Below are 16,910 nucleotides of genomic sequence, written 5' to 3'. Positions count from 1 at the left end.
CTCCCCCTTCCCCTTCCCCTCCCCCTCTCCTTCCCAGCAGACTTGAACTGAACAGTTTTCCTTTTCGGCGCCCTTCTGCCATGATGCTCTGCCTCACCTCAGGCCTAAAGCAATAGAACGAGTCAACAATGAACTGAAACTTCTGAAACCAGGAGCCAAAACAAACCTCCCTGCCTTTAAGTTGTTTTTCTCCTGCTATTTGTCACAGTGACCAAAAAGTCGGCTCACAGAGACCCTGTGAGGAGAAGAAGATCGTCACCATCTACTGACTCTCCCGAGGGAGGGTCAAGGCATGAAGCTTGGGCTGAACTTGCCACCTAGTCCAAGTTCACGTGGAGTAAAAAGGCAATAAGATTAAATTCAAAATGCAAAGAAAATCCTAAATTCTCATTAGGGAGGAACCAAGAGTAGAGGCATCCAGAGAAATAAACCTGGGATAGGAGATTTGACTTCCATTTCTGGGTATAATGGAGTCGACTGACCAACCCATGTTCCCATGGAGAATGATTAGGAAGCCAAAGAAAAAGTTTTCAGAATCTGCTTCAGATTTTTCAAGCAGGAAGAAAACCACATGGAGGCAGCTCCTAGTCAGGCAGATGGAAACCAAAGATGAAGATAAAAGCTTAAAAGCAGAGAGAACCTTTAACGGAAAAGCATTAAAATGGAAAGGTGGTTTTTATCAAAAGAACGCAACTCAGAAGAAAAGGTACAAAAAGAAAAGAACTTCCCATCTAGGGTGCCAAGGCTGTAATGGAGCAGACTCATAATGAAACTATCCATCAAAATTGAAAGTCAAAAGACAAGCAAAACAGTTCATTTTTAGCCACTAAAAGTGAAAGAAATATAAAGGACTGTTCTTCAGACAGCAAGAAAATATTCCCCAAAGAAATAAAGATGAACAAAAAGGAAGAGAAACCCCACAGAAAGGGTCAATGCAAGTGAATTGACTTCAGAAACAATAATAAAATGCAAATGCCTTTGAGCCAGAATTTCCACCCCTAGGAATTTCCTTAGATAAAACGCACATATTCTACTCCTCCCTCCCCAGTCCATTTTCCATGCTTCTATCCCAGGAGGTGGACCCTTCTGCACTAGGCGGCCTGGGCCCCCCTGCCAGTGGGCTTTTGGGGTTGCATCTGGTTCAACTCTTGGCAGGAGACTGCAGTCGGGAAGAGAGGTCAGGTGTTTCCTCTCCACTCCTTCCATCTTTTGAGGCTGTGTCTCTAGAAGGACACGGCTCTGCTAAGTGTCCTTCCTGGGCTCTGGTGCTACCATCTCCCTTGGGACCTGGAGGAGGTAAGAGCTTCCTGCTGTTGGCAGCCCTGGGGGTCCAGCATCTGTGGACAGTTCCCCTGGCCTTGCCCACAAGAGTCCCTAGATTTGAATTTTCTGAGTTTCAGTGCTGCTTCCTTCCAGAACTCTAACTGATGCAGATTCAAATGCAGGGATTATATTGAAGGATTGTTTATAATAGCAAAATATTAGGAGGGAACCAGCCTGATATCTACCAATCAGGAAAGTGGATACATGAATGATGTAGACTCATATAAAAGAGTACAATTCCACTATTCAAAAGAAATAAAGTATCTTAATAAGAACTCACAGGGAATGTTCTCCACAACTTATTATTAAGTAAAAAAAAAAAAAAGTGAGAGAAACATTCGTATCATAAATTCTCATTTGTATAACAAAAGTGTTTGTGTGAATGCATATACATAAATATCTCTGCAAGAATAAACAAAAATGTGACAATTTTGGCTGAATCGTATTGCCATCTTTGAATCTTGTTTTCTCATGTGGGTGAATCACTTTTTTCAAAAATCCTTTTAAATACCTTTTAAAGGAAAAAATCCTTTATTAGACCCAGAACCAACATTTAATCATTTGGCAAATCTGTTTTCTCTCCACTTCTAACCATGTTTCACTCTTAAAAACACACCATCAGCCAAAACCAACCTCTTAGGTTGGACTTCAAAGGAACTTGAATAAATCAAAGGAAGAGAGACAAAGAGTGCACCCAGATTTCAGTGACCTTTGCCAGGTTTCTGTGTAACTTTCCTCCTTATCAGCAAAGATAAGTCTCTTCAAGATTGATAAAGGGTCTAGAGGGGACAGAAGGACAGGAACCGACTATTTACATCCTCTCCCCACCTGATCGTGCCCTTGGGTGAGTGTCACTTCATCTGTAGATTTTCACACTCTCTGGATGCTCCTGGTGTGGGTAAATTTCTGTTCACCTCTTGCAGGAGGTGAGTGAGGCTGAACCCAAGACTAAGGTCTCTCCAAAATAGCAAAGGAGTCACCAAGTAGTCATTCTGCCAAACAGCATGAAAAGTAAGGCAGAGGGTCTCAGTGTCATCTTTATACACACACACACACACACACACACACAAAGTCGGGCTCTTCTGAAAACGTGGCATGTTGTGGCTAACAAAGACTAGGTCTCAGAGCTGGCCACGTTGCCCCGTCTGCCTTGGCTGCCAGGAAGCTCAGACTTGAATTGCTTCCCACCTTGAAAATCTTAGTGCTGCCCTGGTGCCCTTACACTGACTCGGTGCTTTAGCATCTTTTTCCTTTAGGCCTGATTTGTGGGGTTTTGATTTTTTTGGTTTTGTTTTGTTTTTTGTTTTTGTACTGGGGATTGAACTAAGGGCCTTTTGGTCACTAACTATATCCCAGCCTTTTTTATTTTGTATTTTGAGACAAGGTCTCCATAAATTGGCCAGGCAGGCCTAGAACTTGCAATCCTCCTGCCTGAGCCTCCCAAGTTGTCAGGATTACAGGTATAAGCCACCATGTCCAGATTTATTTGTGTTCTTTAAAAACCATTCTTGTAGCTGGGAGTTGGCTCAGTGGTGGAGCCCAGGTTTCACCCATGTGAGCCCCTGGGTTCAATCCCCCACTGAAGTAAATAAATAAATCCATAAGATTATTCTGTAGTGCATATATTTCTGGAGCCATGATGAATGCTTTTCAGAGTGAAGTAAGTTTTATCCATAAATGAAAACAGAAGTGGATAAACCATATCGACCAGTCAGTTCACATAGTCAGTGGGAGGGACCTCAGACTTAGTTATTTAAAATTAGGGAATATCAATTAAGCCCTTACTACATATCACGCACCGTCCCGGCAGCAGGCATAGAGCAAAGGATAGAACAAAAGCCCTGCTCTCACACAATGTCCACTCTGGTGCAGGAATAGATCACAAACACAGGGAGCAGATAATAAGGAAGACAATATATAATGTGACAGATGGTGATAACGCTAAGGAGAAAAATGTAGCCAGCTGTGGAAGACAAGTGGCATGGGAATGAGGACCTTTATGTGGAGAAGCCACGCCAAGCTCTTCTGCAACTTGGTGACATTGCTGATGGGGACATTCTGATCTTTCTTCTCCTCTCCCTTCTACTTGCCTCTATCCTCATTTATAATACCCCGCGCTTCCCCAGGTTTGCACAAAAAGCCACAGTGACTTCTCTCCCCATGTCCTGCTTCTCAAAGTTGATCCCATCCTCTGCCCTGCCCCAGAGGAATCTCATTGCAACAAACCCCCGATAAAGTGCATAGTTTGTGGACAGGCACTTAAGTTCCTTCAATGTGGCTCTATCCTGCTCACCTTGAATGCTGTGACACTAGCCTATTTATTCACCCCAACCATGCCCCAGACTTCCCATCTCCAGGTCTCCAGTCAAGCCATTTTCTTTGTCATCCTGTAGGATCCAATCCAAACATTGCCCCCGCCCTCAGGAAGCCTTCCACAGTGCCTCCCTGGGAATTCGGTAGACTTGCCCTTGAAATCTGACGACCTTGTTCAGAGAATTCCTGCAGCACTGAAGACATTATCCAGGGTTTAGTTGTGTATCTGCAGGTGTGTCTGTTTCCCCAGCATTAGGACTTTCTGGAAGTCTTGGACGTAACAGGTGGTCAATAAATTAGTGACCACATTAATTCATTGTTAAAATTAATAATAACTGCAGCTCATTTACGTTCCCTCTCCCTATTCTTATATTAAGCCTATGAAACAGTAAAGTTCTTATGTTTCCTATTTGTCGAGTTAGAAAGCTGAGGATCGACAGGCTAAGGGATTCATGGCTAAGAAAATGACAGAGCTCGGACTACAGAGATCCTACTCCATGTGGGTCACATGTGTTGGCTCAGTTTAAGCAAAAGCAGTGCAAACAGGCAAGAGCCACGAAGTACAAAAGAATCTCAAAGACTGCTGCAAATTACAATGAAAAAAAAAAAATACAGGCTCAAAGGTACCAGAATAGTTCAACTAGACAGGTCTCACAGGCCAACCCACAAACAACCAAGAAGCCTACAGACCAAGCCCACTGAGGTCCAGTGGTCTTTCAGCAGGGAGGAAGTAGGCTGGGCAGGGAAACCCTGCGGGTATTGTGTTATGGAGCAGGTTGGCCTCCAGTCACCGGGAGGATCATGCCTGCTTTGCAATAGGTCATCCTTTGCTCAGAACTGCAGAGGTTCCCAGATGTAGGACTCTACCGGTCAAACAGAATCTGAGTCCCCAGCAAACTGGAAGCAGCTAGTCACCTACGTAGAAGACTGTCTGCAGTTTTGGGGAAAGATTAATGTTCACCTTGGGAATGTGCTTTAGAATTCCTTAAGCTGCCCTCCAAGCTGGTTTATGATCCGGGCCAGAAAAAATAGCCTTGTTATTTCCATGATACTTTTTTTTTTTTTCACAGAAATGTCATTACATCAATGAAATCTGAATAAATTCCATGTCTTTTCAAAAACTCATATGCCCTTCACAGGAAAAGATGTTTTCACCAATATGAAGATCTTAAAAGGTGTGCCAAGACCTAGGAAGGTCATTCCACCAAGATTTTCCCAAGCGTCAAGAGCATTCCTGAGGCTGTCAAAGGGGCACTTCTGGTCACTCACTTGAATACTTGTCTCTGGAATGTTTTTTTAAACAATTAGCCCTATTAACTTATAAATATTTAGTAGGTATGAAACGACCTTTGAGCTACATGGTCATTAAAATAATAAGCAAAGACGGCCGGCTGCCAGTGGCTCAGCCATTTTGCTGGTGTCCAATGAATGGTGATATTTTAATAGGCATACACATCTCAATTTCCTTTATAGTAGATAAAGACCAGAATTTTTGTCTGAGGCACCCGCAAAAACGAAGAGCTGTAGCCAAATTCATCAATCATGACTGGTTTATCTGACCACAGACAAAACCAATTATTTGAGCATTTTTACAAGTGAGGCCATCGATCTTTGATTAAAGCCCCGAGTCACAGGGAAAACGTTTGAGGCACGTGCGTTTCCGTTGATGTGCCTTGGTTTCACAGATCTCTCATCTCCAAGCAGGGATTCAGATTTGGACAGCACTTTTATGCACTGAAACCTGTAATTAATGCCAGACATCTCAAGTCAATGAATGGCGTTCATTAAATGAACATAAAGGAGACTTCGTGCATGTGAATACTAATTTACCTTCCTTCATACTAAATAAGCCCTTTTGGTGTGGGTTGTAAATAAATAAATAAAGCAAGCAAGCAAGGAGGTATGCACATGCAGGAGGCTGCTAGGATAACCCCAAACAGGCCAATCCTTGATTCATCTTCCAATTCTAAGATGAACTATTTATTGAGTGTGTACTGTGTGCCAGGCAGAATTCTAAGAGTGTACAGTTATTACTTCATTTACTCTCCAAAACAACCCAACAAAGTAGATTCTGGTTTTTGCATCCCTGATTTTGCAGAGGAGAAAATTGAAGCAAAGAGAAATTAGGCAATATTCCCAAGGTCACGCGTTGCAGGTGAAGTCAAGGCCAGGCCGTCTGACGGCAAAACCCATGTCTCAACACTGCACTCCTCCCCTCCAGGGCTCCACGCATGACCAGCATCCCTTCCCTCTGCACTAGTCACTCTCCACTCTCTCCCCTTTGTCCATCTTCCTGACAGACATCTCAAGGCTTCTTTGACCCAACACTGCCCCAAATGGACACACCCCTTTTGCCCCAGAGCTGCTGGTCCTCTGTGCCCATGTGTCGGGCATAGGACAGTCTGTCGTTTCCCCTCACCTGTCTGCAAGCCTGGAGTGGCCATGCTGTCTCTGCTCCATTCCCTGTCATGCCCTCTGCTTGGAATGCATTACACTCTTATTAATTACACATATAGAGCACAACTTTTCATATCTCTGGTTGTATATAAAGTATGGTCACACCAATTCGTGTCTTCATACATGTACTTTGGATAATGATGTCCATTACATTCCACTATCATTGCTAACCCCCTGCCTCCTCCCTTCTCCTCCCACCCTTCTGCCCTATCTAGAGTTCGTCTATTCCTCCCATGTTCCCCCTCCTACTCCACTATGATTCAGAAATTATTCGACATTTGTTTTTCTGGGATTGGCTAACTTCACTTAGCATTATCTTCTCCAACTGCATCCATTTACCTGCAAATGCCATGATTTTATTCTCTTTTATTGCTGAGTAATATTCCATTGTGTATATATGCCATTTTTTTTAATCCATTTATCCACTGAAGGGCATCTAGTTTGGTTCCACAATTTAGCTATTGTCCACACTATGAAATTTTGTTTCATGCACAAGATCATTAAAGATGTTGTGTAGTTATCTGCAGGCCGCATGCCTAAGATGTTTATGGAACATAAATAAATTCATGTTTAAACTTGTGTTCCATCCCCAAGATATCTCATTGAATGTATGAAGATATTCCAAAATCTGAAATTTTAGAATAAGAGATGAGGTGTATTTGGAGCAGACACAGACAACATCCGAACTCTTCAGTTGTCCTCTTAAGATGTCTCATCCCTCCCTGTGTGTGAGCTCTGCCACATTTTCAGAGAAGACCTTTGAGACAAGCTTAGAACCAGTGCACAGAATCCCACCATCTTCCACAACAAACACTGAGCACAAATCTCGTCAACTGGTCCCTTGTTAACTGAATGCAGACTACCCCACCGTCTGGTCACACTCAGTGCTGCTGAACATACCCGCACTTACTCCCAGCTCTCTTCTTCCTCTTAGAAAGGTAAAGGGTGCTGAGATGCACGACGCCTTCACTTAAACCATCTCTAGTTTATGGGATGTATTGCCTTGGATTCCAGCTTTAGTGCTTGCACAAGCCAGAAGAGCCAACTTTGAATTACCATTTTTGTTTGAAAATGTCAACTTTGCTTTACTTTAAAATGGCTTTTTATTTCCTTTATTTTAAAAAAAAAAAGTGTTTATTTTTGTGTAATGTAGTGGGTCCTCCCAAAATCCATGTCCACTGGGAATCTCAGAATGGAAGTTTACTTGGGAACAGGATCTTTGCACCTGTAATTGGGTAAGTATCTGGAAATGAATCATCCTGGATTCAGGGTGGACCCTAACTCCAATGACTGATGTCCTTATACAAGGAGAGGACACAGGGGCACAGAGGAGAAGACAACATGAAGGTGGATTGAGAAGTTGGAGTGACACATCTATAAGCCAAGGGACCTAGGCATCTCCAGAAGCTGGAAGGGTTCTCCCCCAGGCTGAAGGACATGGCCTGCCAGCACCCGTCCTCCAGACTGAGACAGAGTTAATTTTGGTTGTTTAAGGCACTGAGTTTGTGGTCGTTGGTTACAGCAGCCCTAATGTAAGTGATGCACGCAGTAGTTGAATGTTAAGGTATACGGTGAACGGTCTGGAGAGCTCCCTCCACCTGCTCCTCAACCCTCTGCCCCCTCCACCCCAGGAAACCAGGGTTATCAGTTTCTTGTGAGTTCTTCCCGAAAGGTGCATGTACGTGTGTGTGTTTGTGTGTTTGTGTGTGTGTGTGTGTGTGCGCGCGCGCGGGGGCACACACACACTATCGAATATGAATATATATTCCTACTTCTCCCACTCCTTACCCAAAACATAGCAATTCCCACAATGCTCTTTGGTACCTTGTTTTTTCATTGAGCAATATATTTTAGAATTTTTTTCATATCATTCCATAAAGATTATCTTCATCTATTTATTTATTCACTTCATTTGTATAAATCAACCATCATTTAACACATGCTATCCAGGAATTTGGTTTCCAATCTCTTGAAGCTTAAACCATGCCCCAGTGGATGACCTGGAAGGTCATAGATCAATTCTACAAATCAATTCTCAGAAGTCCAGGGCTGAGTCAGGTGTCAGCGCCATGCTCCCACATGTCCCCCCAGGAGCCACCTCCTCGCAGATAGTCACAAGCCCAGCCTGGAGCTTCCACACTTTACAGTAAGCCCTTCCTTTAGGAAGGGTTAGGGTTAGGGTTAGGGTTAGGGTTAGGGTAAAAGGGTGTCTGTCTCCCCCAAGCCTTGCCAACAGGACATGTCCTTGCCAATTTGAGACATTTTGCCAGTCTGAGGTTAAAAAGGACATCTCAGTGTCACTTTTTCTATTTTTTTAATATCTTTTATTTTTATGTGGTGCTGAGGATCAAACTCAGTGCCTCATGCATGCCAGCCAAGCGCCTTACCATTTGAGCCACTTCCCCAACCCTATTTTTCTTATTTTTTTGCAAGGTTGAACATTTTTCAACAGATTGAAGAATCATCTGTTCTCCCTTTGCTTTAAACTACCTGTTCATTCATTTATTTACTTACCTTTTTTTTTTTGCCTTTTTTGCTAATAATTTCCTTTTTCCTATTAATTTCCAGAGGTTTGATGTCCATTAGAGAGATTATCATCACCTCTGCTAAAATCTCACCAAGTTAACTATTCATCTTTGCTAATGATGTTAATAACATCTAAAGGTAGAAATGTTATTCCATGTTTTCTTCTATATTTTTGTGGTTTTATTTTACACAATAAGACTTTTATCTTTTTGGAATTTTCCTGGTATAAGGTTTTCTTGTAAATGTTCTTTGACAAGTAGTAAATTTTGCCCCTCTTCTATATTTTTTCTAGTATGATATTTATTTAAATGCTGTGCTAATTACTTTTTTAAAAAAATAGTAAACATTTATTGGGTTGAATTTTCCTGGACTATCCACTGGGGAGGGGATGGTAGGGGACAGGATATCTCTCCAGGCTTCAAATCCCCAAAAGTCTCCTCTTCTCTGCCTCCACCTAAGCAGACAGCTTCCTGCCCAAATGGCTTCCCTTGTCTTTCTACCACTTTGTCTCCTCCACTGCTTCTCTGAATACAACTGGGCCTAGGAGAGCCTCTGCTCCAGCTTATATGTCCCACCTCCTCGCAGACAGTCACAAGCCCAGCCTGGAGCTTCCACACTTTACAGTAAGCCCTTCCTTGAAGAAGCATATTGTGGCTGACATTTTCTGAGATGTGCCTCCTCTGAGCCACTCTGCCACCCCAGTGCTGCTCTGGACATCCTTGCTCATGGAGGAACCTCTCTGACTGGGGCTTCTGGGCCGGCTACGGCAGCGGCTCTGCTGCTGGGTATTTTTTCCTTATTTTATTATATCCAAATCTCATGTCCATGGTCTGCTCTGAAGATCCAGTTTTAGGCTCCGGTAAAGTCCCTCCCACCCTCGGCTGCTTTTTTTGCTCACCCACCTTTCAGAGAAGCTGCCCGTGGGCTTTCCTGGTGTCAGGCCGTGGAGTACCAGGAACTGGACCCCCTCTACTCTGCTACCTTGGATCTCCACGATGTACGTCCTTCCATGAAATTTCTCACCTCAGATATTTTGAGCTGCCCTTAGAGACATTTTAGAGTTTATGGATTATTTCCACCTGTTATCTTATCTGGAAATGTAAACTAAATGGAGAATTAGAGATTAGGAGAGAAGTATTTCCTGGCCTTGTTTTTGTGTGATCCTCAGGAAGAGAAGGCTTACGTAGCTGGAAGACACTGGAAGTCTTCCAAGTTGGTCCTTTCTCAATCATCAGGTGGCCTTTCCCCTTGGCAGCACCAGGCTGGGCTGGTTCTGCATGAGGGGACCCAAGATAGAAGTTCCTTGGATCAGACAAGGAAGGGATCAGTGGAATAAAGACATGGGTTCTCACTTCAGGGCCTGGCTTCCAATTCTTTCTCTTCCCCTTCTAACAGTGTGACCCTGACCAAGTTGAACCTCAGATTTTTCATATTTCAGATGGGAACAAAGGCATCCACCTCTGGGGCTGGGGTGGAGGCTCCGTGGTAGAGTGTTTGCCTAGCACGTGTGAGGGTTCGATCCTTAGCACCACTGAATAAATAAATAAATAAATAAATGAAGGTATTGCGTCCATCTACAACTAAAAATATATTTTAAAAAAATCCACCTCATACAGTAACACAAGGTGGTGGTGACTCAGATGATGGAAATACTATAGTCGTTAACCCCAAGCTATCTCCGCGCCCCTTTCTTAGAGAAAGACTATAAACATAACAGGGCAGCCTGCCGCGGTTCTGTCCTTCACCAGACACCACATGAAGTATCTGACACACTTTGCCTTGTCACAGTGGAACATCTGCTCATCCAAAGTCAAAATCATCAACAAAAGAGAACTGAAACAAGATTGGTCCCAAGATGGCCAGAACATGGAAAGACCCCAGAGCACCCCAGATTTCCCACAGCCCCAGAGCCCCGCGTCCCCAGGGATCTGTCTTTACACCTTAGGAAACAGCTTGAGGACAAAGCCACATCCACCCTGAGAAGCCCTCCCTTCCGGTAAAAGTGCCACCCACGGCCGGGGCTTCCCAGATAATGAAGGAGGATGAAGGCGGACAGAGAAATTATGGGCTGCTTGCAGGAGCTCGCTGGGTCCATGGAAGGTTTCCACACCCAGGCAGGGAAGGGGCGGAAACTGGGCCACTGCTGGAGGAAGTTCCCCAACCCCGGGCCCTTGAGGTCAGCCATGACGAACCAGCACCAAGCCCCTCCCAGGTCGGTGGCTCACGGTTATGGGCTGAATGTGTCCCTCCCTCCCCAGATTCGGATGTGGGAATCCCATCCCTGAGAACCACAGACGGCCACCATGTTGGGAGAGAGGGTTATTGAAGAGGCACTAAACTGGAAGGATGTCATTAGGCTGGGCCCTCATCCTACGTGACGGGCATCCTTGTGAGAGGAAGAGGGAACTGAGGCACAAACTGGAATGGAGGGAAGAGGGTGTGAGAACACGGTGGGACGGCGGCCATCGACAGAGGCCATCGCCAGGCAAGGACAGAGCCTGGGCTAGATCCCCCATTGCCGCCTTGGAAGGAACCCACCCACCCACCCACACCTGACCTCAGACGTCCGGTCCAGCACTGTGAGAGCAAAGCCACCGGTTCCTTGTCCTTTGTTATAGCAGCCCTAGCAGACTCATACAGTCATTTATGGAGGGGGTTCAAGAAGCAGGTGACCTGCAAGCAGCATCATGGGGTCACATAAGAGCAATGGCTCAGACAACATGGGCCAAGCCGCTGGGGTTGGGATTTGCGTCATGTAGCCCTAAAGAGCTATGTTCACCAACCAGTGCACCCCGTCACCCATACTGTGGCAACACGCCCGCCCAGCTCTACCAGACCCATCCACCCCTGTGACCCCTGCCCCCTGTAGACTGCTGTCGTCGGCAGCCAGGTTTGACAGCCCAGATGTGAACACAGTGCGGCCAGCACAGCCCATCCTGAGCCCCCCGGAACCCTGAGTCCCCCCGAACCCTGAGCCCTGAACCCTGACCCCTGCTTCCCGAGCACCTCCCATGCTGCACTGCGCTAAGTGCCTGGTGTCCATGCTGCATTGAGCCTGGCCTCAACCCAAGAGGTACCGCGGCCCCATTTTACTGGGTGAAGAAGCTAAGGCTCAGAGAGGTGGAGCCAAGCACCCCAGGCCACCCGGCTCACCAGGGGCCTTGCCTCCTGGTGACTGGCCCAAGCCCTGTGAGCAGCTGTGGGTCTTCTCTGCCCTTGGCCAGCTCGTCCTGACTCGGTCCTCATGTCTTCTGCTCCTTGGGCAGCGACTGGGGTCTCCTCTCTCCCCGACTTGGCCAGGCTGAGGGACTGGGGACCTGGCACAGGCTGTGTCTTCGGAGGCCTCACAGGTGACTCACCATCTGGCTGTCTTGAGGGAAGGGGTCCTTGCACCAGCCACACCCAACTCATCAATGAACTGTCCCCAGCTGGCAGCAAAACTCAAACCCACAGGGTTCCAGGGGAATGTGAGCTCCTGGCAAGCCGAGCCCCTCTCTGCCCTCTTCCTAGTGACATCCTGAGCCCCCAGAAAATCACCTATGGACATCCTAGAGCCAACAATGTGGGGGCAGTGGTCAGTCACCAGGGGTCTCTGGCCGTGGGGCATCCTTCTCCTGCTACGGCGTCCACCTCTATCTCCTGTCCCCTCCGCTCCATGGGGAGGTCCCCAGGGTAAACACGGTGCCTATCATCTGCCTTGGAACAAAGTCTCAACTTTGTTCCTCCAATTCCATCAAGTCACCCAACAACAACGTGTGTGTCAGGCACCATTCCAGGCACAAAGGAGATGTCAAGCCCACAATGGAGGCCAAGTTCAGCAAGGTGTTCTGACAGGCTCCAGGCACAAGACAGCTGGCATGGCATGGGGTCCCAGCTGTAGGGAGCAGTGCACTCTTCAGAGGATGAAGACACTAAGAAGCAGACAGAAATGAAATGATCACACCGCAGAAGAGGGCTCAGCTGGAATTTGGAAGGGAGGGCAAAGGGACTTGCTGCTATAGGGTGCTTGTGCATCCCCAAATCCCACGTTAAGCCTGACCCCTCAGGTGTTAGCCTCTGGAGGTGAGTGCTTGGAGGTGATGAGGAAATGAGGGACTTTTATGGATGGAATGATGATTCCTGCAGTACTGGGCAAGCATTCTACCCCTGAGCCACGGTCCCAGCCCATGAGTGGGATTATTACCCTTTAAAAAGAGGCCCCATCAGAGCAGGGTGGTGTATGCCTGTAATCTCAGCAGCTCAGGAGGCTGAGGCAGGAGGATCGAGAGTTCAAAGCCAGCCTCAGCAACAGTGAGGCACTAAGCAACTCAGTGAGACCCTGTCTCTAAATAGGGCTGGGGATGTGGCTCAGTGGTTGAGTGCCCCTGAGTTCAATCCCTGGTACCAATAAATAAATAAATAAATAAATAAGGCCCAGAGAGCTCCTTTGTCCCTTCTTTTTGAGGACACAGCAAAAAGACAGCCCTCTGTGCACCAGGAGCCGACTCTCATCAGACACTGAACGGACCCTCAGTGGAGGACTTCAGCCTCCAGAACTCTCAGAATAAATCTGCAGTTTATTAGCTGGGTGGCCTATGACACTGTGCTATAGCAGCCCAAATGCACTCAGTAGCTAATGGGTTCTAGAAAGAAAAAGGCCAAGGCTTGTACCCAGCTCTGCCATCTGCCACCTGAGTGGCCCCAGGTGATCGTGTCACCTCTACAGGACCAAGTTTCCCCATAGACAGCACTCCTTTCATGGAGTGGCTGTGACAACCAAGCAAGATGAATGTAGGAAAGGATGCGAGGGCACAGGGGAAGGTCCTCGGGAAACAGACACGCTGGTCCAAGGCCATTAGGGGCAAGCTGGCTGTGACTGCCGTGACCTACTCTCCTGAGCCTGACACCTGTCAAAGCAGCAGCTCAGCAACACCCCACCCAACCCAGGGGCCCCGCCCTGCACCCGTGAGACACCTGTGACTGGTTTGGCAGGAAATCTGCCTCCAACATTCAGATGCCAATTAATATTAATGTTCAGATGAAGAAGGAGGGCCACGCCCTTCGTGCCCCAGATCAGCTGGCACGGCTACCCCAGGTCTCTCAGGGCCAGCTCCTCAAGGAGCAGCTGCCCAGGGGTCAGCCTTCAAATCAAATCCAATTCAGGCTGGAGCATTCGTCTGCCCAACGCGGATTCGTCCGAGCCTCCACGTGCAGGGTGGGGCTGACGGGGGGTCACTGTGGGTTTCAGAATGTCCTCGAGGGTTTTGTCCCCCTCACTACTTCTCCATCGTCACCAGCCCCTGTTCATCGTCCTAGTTGCATCCTTCAGGACAAAATTCAGATCCACCTCCTCATGGTGACCTCTCCTGATCCGGACGCCCCACCACTGTGTTCTTACATGGCCCCACCATGTGACGTGCTCTGTCCTGAGGTTCGCTTCCTGGGTGGCAGCCACATACCTCCTGGTCTTCCTGTCTCACTAGAGTGACCTTCCTGGGGGGTAGGTAATGGCCTTTTACACACACATATGCACACATATGTACACACACACACACACACACATACAGTGCCAATCCAGTGCTGCAAATAGAGTAAAAGCTTCATAAATATATGTGGCGTGGTTATTTTTAAACCCAGTTTCCCAATTACAGATTCAAAAAAAGTGCTGAATCTGTAAACTTGGTCCTGAATATACAGACAAGAGTCCCTGCTCTCTGTTCTGAAAATATCCAGCCAAAATTGTCACAAAGGCCACGGATAAAAAATACTCTGCAAAGCACGAGGAGGGACTGGTGTCATTGCTGGTGGTGGTGTTGCTGGTGTCCTTTGATGGTGAACATGATCATGATAGAAAGGTACTTAAGCTTGGCTGGAAGAGGGGAATGGCGGGCAAGAGACCTGGATCTGACTTTTTTTTTTTTTGTAGATGGACACAACACCATGCCTTTATTTTTATGTGGTGCTAAGAATCGAACCCGGGTCCCGCCCGTGCTAAGCGAGCGCTCTACCGCTGAGCCACAATCCCAGCCCTGGATCTGACTTTCAAGATACCACTATGGCCTTGGACCGACCCTGTCGACTCCAGCAGCATGGCCATCTGTAAACCAGGAGCAGCGTCCTGTCCACCTCTGAAAGCCTTTGCAAGTCACTCTGACTTGGTGGCAGGTGCTCCTCCGGGGACACAGCCAAGCCTGGAGTCCCCATCACACCTCCCTTCCAGACCCGAGTGCCAGTTGAATTCAATTCTGAGATGGGTCAATAGTAAGAGCCAAGCCTCCAGCTCTGCAAGTGTGTCCTTGAAGATGTCCCCAGCGCTCTTCCACACATGTTCTCCTGACACTCATTCCCTCACACACCCTGCAAGGTGCATGCCAGAGATGACCCCACCACGACTCTTAAAGCAAGGCATACAGTCACCGTGTTGCTGATGCTCTAAGTCACTGTCATCCCTCAAAGAGCCCCAAGCTGTGGTTCACTGTGAAGGCCACATGGAAGCGGCCTGGTCACGGCATGGCACACATAACACGGTGAAACACAGGCTGTTAGCATGCTGCAAGAAATGCACCCTGGGGGTGCCCCAGCTAAAGGAAATAGCAATCCTATACCTCACCCCAGAGGCCAAGTTTTCTGGGTCATTTGGCCATGGGAACCTGGCCTCACCCCACTCTGAACACTCCCTCCACCCACAAGGGGTGCAGGGGAATGGTGGAGGACACGTGGGCATGCGTCTCTCTGGTGGATCCCAGCCAAGGCATCACAGGTCCCCTGGAGGAGACACATTGGCCCCTGGGCCCAGCTCGGGAGCTGCTTGTGTCTGAAAAGGTAGGAAAAGTGGAAGAGGAAGGGAAGTATTTCAAAGCCCCTAGTAGACTTAGAGCCAAGCAGACCCCCTCATCCCCCACCTGCCCTTTACCAGATTCCTCCAGGAAATCTCAATGACCTCTCCGAGATCTTTCTGCAAGGCTCTGATGTCACCTCTCACTGCATCACAATGGCTCATTGTGCGCCCATTCCCTGTTTTAATCACTTGCCATAAATTAGAGAAATTCAGAAATAGAGTCAAGTCAGAAAGACATCTTGGCTTGGGCAGAGCAAGCAGAGTTGAGAAGTCATGCACCATTGAACACAGAGGTGTTAAGTGAAGATCTACTGAGGGAAGGCTTCCACATACCCACGTGCCCTCAGCTTCTCGAACATGGACAGGCAGGCTTGGGCTGAAACCCTGAGGAGTCGGAGAAACCAGATCAGGAGAAAAGAAACTTCAGATACTATATTTGGAGGCTTTACAATGAGACCCATTTGTCCTATAGTGATGCTCACTGGTCAACAAGCTCCACCCACCAATTTTTTAGTGCCTTGTCCTTAAAGATGGATGGGCAGCCAAGGAACACCAGCCATTTAAGAAAGTTCTTCCACAAGAAAGACAAAGACCAGAACAAATCCCACCAAGAAACTCACAGGAAGAGACAATTCAGAGAGCAGAAATAAACTTGAAAGTCCACAAACACTATCTCAGAGGTAAAAGAGAGTAGAATGTACCCATGGAAAAAGAACAGGACGCTTGAAAAAGGAACACTCAGAATAGCAAAACAAATATAGCAACTGAACTAAAAAAAGAAAATGAAAAAAAAAGCAGGAAAAATCATTAAAGAAATAATAAGAAGAAAATAGTTCCCAAAGAGCAACATTTTTAGATTTTTAAAGGCTAGTAAACAATTCATACATTTTAAATTGAGCCCCATTCTGAGTAGCATGATGACATCTCCTGCTGTCTCACTCTATTCTGCCCAGGATGTGAATCATCCCCTTGTCCAGTGTATCCACACTGTATATGCTACCCACCCATTAGTCACTGAGTAGTTATGTCAGTTATCAGAGGGATTGTCATGGTATCTCAGGTTCAAGTAATCTTTATTTGACTTAATGACCCCAAAGCACAAGAGTAGTTATGTTGGTAGTTGAGCTATGCAAAGAAGACATAAAGTGATTCCTTTAAATTAAAAAAGGTGAATGTACAATAACATTTGAGAGAGAATCACATTTACATAACTTTTATTACAGTGTATTGTGATAATTGTTCTATTTTAGTATTAGTGAGTGTTGTAATCTCTTACTGTGCCTAATCTATAAACTTCATCATAGGTAAAAAATATAGAAATGTATAGAGTTTGATATTTCGATATTTTGATATAGTTTGATAGTTTTAGGCATGAATTGGACATTTTAGAAGGTGATCCAATAGATAAGGGGGGAATCTCCCCCCTCCCTCCCCACTGCCCCCCTTCCCTTCCTCCCTCCCTCCCTCCTTTCTT

This window comes from Marmota marmota, unplaced genomic scaffold (assembly GCF_001458135.2).
Source record: "Marmota marmota marmota unplaced genomic scaffold, marMar, whole genome shotgun sequence".
Taxonomy (NCBI): domain Eukaryota; kingdom Metazoa; phylum Chordata; class Mammalia; order Rodentia; family Sciuridae; genus Marmota; species Marmota marmota.
Note: the sequence above shows the minus strand (reverse complement) of the source record.